The sequence below is a fragment of the Euprymna scolopes genome, chromosome 1 (genome assembly GCF_053919585.1).
Source record: "Euprymna scolopes isolate OS-2025 chromosome 1, ASM5391958v1, whole genome shotgun sequence".
Lineage (NCBI taxonomy): Eukaryota > Metazoa > Mollusca > Cephalopoda > Sepiida > Sepiolidae > Euprymna > Euprymna scolopes.
The window spans coordinates 9,189,785-9,195,784 of NC_136482.1; positions in this window are offsets into that span (position 1 = coordinate 9,189,785).

A 6,000-nucleotide genomic window follows, 5' to 3' on the forward strand; every position below is an offset into this window, starting at 1 on the left:
ACATCATTCGAGAGAATTTTTTAAATAAAAACTGGTAGCTAAGTAACATATGTATACTCTAAAATATTTTTTCTTTTTCTTTGTATCAGTTTTATATTTTATTATTCCTATTTTTTTTTTATGACTGTTTAATTCTTAAGAATATCTGATACATACCCCATTCTCCATTTTATGCACAGGTCAATGTAATATTTTTATTAATGATTAAAAAAAAAGATAAATTAAAAAGAAAAAAAAACGGATTTAAAATATATGAAGAATGTGTGGTATGATAATTGATAAGAGAGGGAGATTGTCGCTGTCAGATGAGTTATTTCTCTTAAATTATTATATAAAAAAATGGAGACTATTTAAGGCAGACATGTGAAGCAGGTAGACCAGTGAATGTTTGTGGGGCTTTTTGAAAAAGTTAACATTTGTTTTATTTATATACAAAACAAACCTTTCGGTTCTTAACTATGCTCTGCTACTAAATGGTAATGTTTCCCATAGCCTTCATAGACATTCTCTGATCCACTTCATATTGAGCAGTCATTATATCTGCCTTGAATACTTTTCACTTCCGATATAATCATTCAAGAAATAAATCTTGTCATCTAATATTAACATGATATTCTAAATTTAATTGTTTTATCTTCATCGAAAGATAAAGTAGCATATATTAATAAAATTATAGTTTTAATACACAGGTATAAAAAAGTTAAAATAAAAACCAAATTAACCACTAACAGGATTTGAACCTATGATCAAGGGTTCACACAACCTCAGTTTACCTGAGACATCATCGTGAGAATTAATTAATTAATGATGGCTCTCTTCTTTTGCCCTTCCTCCTCCTCCCCTCCCTCCCTCCTCATAGGTTCAAGTCATACCAGTGATGACATCATTTGTTATTTACTTATATTTGCTATGCATGTAAAATATTAAAATAATCAAGTTATTTGGAAAATAAGGTATACTTATGTCTCTAAAAACAAAACAAACAAAAATGACTTATCAAAAAATCTTTGCATTCCGGATCTCCAGTACTCTTGCTCAAGATTAAAGAACTTAAAAAAAGAAAGAAAATGGGGAACAAAAACTGATTCTTCCAGTTTTTTTTGTTTTTTTTCTTTTTCAGTGGAAATGCTAAGTGATGGGTTGAAAAATTCTTTAAAGCCAAATATGACTGTGTTAATTGCTTTCCAGAAAGTATATAAATATATATATATTTTTTTTTTTTGCATACATTATCTCTGACTTGAAAATTTCATATGAAAATAGTAACAGCAAAAAAAAAATATAAATAAATAGAATAAGGTAAATTAATTATATAAAAAACAAATTAAACACAAACATGAAGGATTTCAGTTTTTTTATAAATTGTAAGAATCTCATTAATTTACATCTGTGGTTCTTAATTAGATTGGGATGTAGAACCAGGGTAGAAAGTCTATGTAAATATTTTCTGTGAAAATTGATTCTTGGGAGGAGGGGGGTGTCTCTAAATGTGCATGATCATTAGTTAAGCGGTCTAAGACAACAACTGCATAAGGCAAACTCTCTTCTGTGGCACAGGTTTAAACCCTGTAAAAATCCTATTTTTCACTTTATGGTATTCTTTATTTATTCCCAGTCCTGTGGACTAAATAGATCCTTTATTTAATGGCATTTCCTGCAAAAACATTATCAGCAGCAACCAAAACAAAATAAATGGCATACTAACACTGTCGAAAATAATTGCGGTCACATTATGCAGCAAGGAGATGTAGTTATATTGCTATTAAAGCCATAAAAGTCCTCTTTCTCAATTATGGCTGAGGATAGCAAAATTTGAACACTTGCTGACTTGAAATTGATATCATTTTGTTGTGACTTGTCCTTCTGTAACATATATATATATATATTATTGGTGTAGACAAATTTACATGGTCATGACACTGGACATGCTAATGTTTCGCACAGGTGGTCGGTCAACACCACAAGTTCTTGTCAGGCGACTTAATGAAGTTTGTCTTCTACTATAGAAGTCTGGTTCTTAAAGTTTTTAAGAACTGGACTTTTTCAATGGAAGACAAACTTTATTAACTCGCCTGACAAGAACTTGTGGTCTTTACCGACCACCTGTGTGAAAAATTAGCATGTCCAGTGTCGCAACCATGTAAATTTGTCTACACCAATAAAAATATAACTTGCTCTTTTTTTTTTTAGCATTCTTAATAACCTCGTTAAATTCACTAGTTTTCTCTTTTAAATACCTTCAACTTTGTGTGTGCGTGTATACATATATATATATATATATATATATATATATATATATGCAGTTAATCATATTCCATATTTGTCAAGTAGCAACTTTCATTAGTGTATGACGTATGTCATTAGCTTGAATTGCTTGCCCTTATAAGTGCATAATTTTCGCATAATTCTAACCTTTATTGGAAAACATAATATTAGATATAAAATTAAATTCATAATATTTTCAAACATTTGCTCTTCATAACTATAGTCATGTGTATTTTTGAAAATGACAAAATATGACATGAAAATACAAAAATAACACATTATTTTCAGAGTTAGGGGCAATTCTATTTATTTGATCTATTTTTAATTAAGAATTAAGAAGATTCAATCATCTAAGACTACAGATTTAAGCTAAACATGCTGAATCATTTTTAATGGGATAATTTCTACTGTTTTTTATTTGTGAGTATGACCCAAGTGGCAGTAAATGTTTGCTATGCACAATTTTATTTTTGTATACTTTTTGTATAATTACCTGGAAATTCCTGTTACATGTTATCAATTATTAGACAGAACCACAGATCTAAACAGTTTTTGGATGTTTTTTGTCTTTTCTGACCTTCCAATGAAAATAAAGTCTGACATTTTATTTCAGTATATTCTATTGGACATATTAAACAAACATTCTCTTGTCATCAAGCGAGATAGCTGGTAATTTCCGCCTTGTTTTCTGTGCAAAGCAAAATCGTATATTTGGCTTAAGAATATTTCTTAAATATGACAGTTCCAAAGTATGTCCATGAATATTTTGTGTATTTTCTTTTCTCTTTGTAAAATTTGGCCATAATGTTTATATGATGATGATGATAAAAAAAAAGACGGTCAAATCTAAGCTTATTTAACACAATGGATTAAATTTAATTTTTTTTTTAATTGTTGATTCTGGTGAAGAAAAAAAAGAAACAAAACCTGCTGACATGAGTTGAAAAGATTTGTATTACTTAACAAGGCTTTATTAAACGAAATACTCCTTGACTAAGCGATTCTTCAACTGGAGAATGCCAGTAAAGGGAGGTAATTAAATATATACATAAAACGAGAAGCAAGGGGTAGATAAGTACAGTCCAGTGTAGACTACCTTTGGTCAAGCGGTAAGAACATACACACACACACACGTGTGTGTATGTATGTATACATTATATATATATGACACCTGCTAAAGGGGAATCAAGTTACTGTAGGCAAAGTTCCAACAGCATTTTTTCTCTTAAATAATAAGGAGCCTTTCAAGTATATTCTATTTATATATAATTATTAAAATCTAACATTAATTAAAACATGTGGGTCCCGGCTGAACTTTTGAAAGAAGTGAGTTTCTTGACAAAGTTGCAAAGGATGAGGAAATAGTTTTCATAAGAGCAAAGAACCATGGTCCTTTTCTTTCTTTTTTATTCATTTTTTTATACCTCTCCCCCCAAAAACCGGTGTTGACGGATTAAAAATATATATTGAAAAAAGATCCCTCACAATGTAAATTAATGATATTTTTTTTTTATCAGGTAGAGAAAAACGCCCTTTTTCCCTTCATTTTTATTAGTGTATAACCAACCACACAAAAAGAAACAATCAAATCATTCTTATCTGCCCCCCCCCCATTATTTGGTAAAATATATACATTAATAATTTGATTTAATTATAGAATTTATGAATATGTAAAATATATTTTAATAATTTGATTTAATTATAGAATGGACAAATATGTAAAATATATATTAATAATTTGATTCAATTATAGAATTTACGAATATGTAACAATAATATCTCAATAAGGCTTAGTACTAATATGATTTAGGATTAGCGTTCAGATTATTGGGACTATTGTTCTTATCATGGTCATCATATTCACAATGTTCCATTGTTTAATAATTTGATTCAATTATGGAATTTACGAAATATACGGTATTCAAAAATCTCAGTGAATTTTAAAGTTTATAAATTTAAACTATTACTCAAAGTTTTTATCAATAAATTATTAAATTATCTACTAATTCTGTTCTGACATTGTACGCTTTTCATTCATTAAATTATGTAAATTTAAAAGATGAAAAACTTAGATATGACTAGTCAATAATTTTATAATAATTTGCAAATAAACATGGCTGTCAGCAATTCAGAAACTGTACTAAAAATTACAATTTAAAGACTTTAAAAAAGTAATCATCAATCATATTGACGACTGATAATCGATTTTTTTCCAATTTTTACACAATAATATGAAATAGGTGAGGTTACTCTAGGCCCCTCTAAAACTGAATCTTTTTTAGTTTTAAAATATTGTTTTAAAAATTTGTTTTACCAGAGAATGCAAAGATAAAATAGCCATTAAATTCTTTTTTTTTTTTTTCCCTTAATTCTTCTAACATTTCTATGAAAGTGTTAAAATATAATCTTCTTCATAAGGAAATTCTCTTTCTCTAAGGACGGATTTGTTTGTTTGTGTTGAATGAGCTTTCAATTATTATAAAGTTATCTCAAGTCATCTAAGAAAAACAGATTATATCATTTTAAGCATGATTGTTAATATTTTAAAAACTTATACGCACTAACTAAAATTAAGAGCGTTTCTTAATTTGGATTAATCGGACTACTATTTTCATCTTGGTTATTATTTTCACTGACCTGTGGTATAACTGATCCTTATTTTAGGTGATTATAACTAAGAGTTATATAAAAATTAATACTTCTACATGGTCAGGGCTGATGAAATTAGAACAATCTACCTCCATGAATTAAATAAATTGTTGAGTTCAAAATTCCATATAAGTTCCTGAGTCCTATATAGATTCCCAGGTTTTAAAAAACTGCACTTAGAAGATATTACATCGAAAGTTGAAAGATTGTGAAAATTGTAATCCAGGATGAAAATAGTAGTCCAAATAATTCAAAAACGTTATCTGCAAACTTTTATTCAAACTGCTATTTTAATCTCTGTTGTTATATTCACAATATTTCAACTGAGGTAACTTTCAGCCTTCTTCAAGTGCATCTTTTTTAAATTAAGAAATATCTAGTCGAACTTTGGAATCTTTTTCGAACACAGGAATGTGTACAGAATCTTGAATTAGGCATTATATTTAATAGGAGTAAAGATTCCCGAGTTCAGAAAGATTTATTTAACAAAAGTTGGAAGTTACATCAGCTGAAATGTTGTGCTATAACAACCAAGATGAGAATAGTTGTCCGAATTATCCAAACAATTAATCCTTAATTTCAAGATATAAAATTTCTTAAATTACCTCCCCTTTTAAAGTTAAACTTCTGTGTGGTTGTTATACAATTTCCTTTTTTTATTTTTATTCATTCAAAATTTATAATACAAAAATTGAATGGATTTTTTAACGGTTCATTGCAAAATCTTTTTTACTTAAAAAAAATTCCTTGCAAGGCTCTAAAAAAAAAAAAAAAAATTTTTTTTTTTTTCACCGTGTGAAAACTAGAAAGAATGTTTCTTAAAAATAACTGTTTCTTGCATATACAAAGAATAAAATGGAAGCATTTTTTTCTTCATTTTTGCAAATGCTAACAAACGGTTCATTCAAAGATTGTTAAGCTGAATGGATTTCGGGGTTGTTTTTTTTTTTTTTTTTTTTTTTTAAGAAATTTTTCCCTACAAATGAATGGAATTAAAGAAATCAAAATAAAGCATCCTTTGAACAAAAAATCTTACAAGAATGGAAACTATTTTTTTTACAAAGGTTTCTTGCAAAATGAATGTCT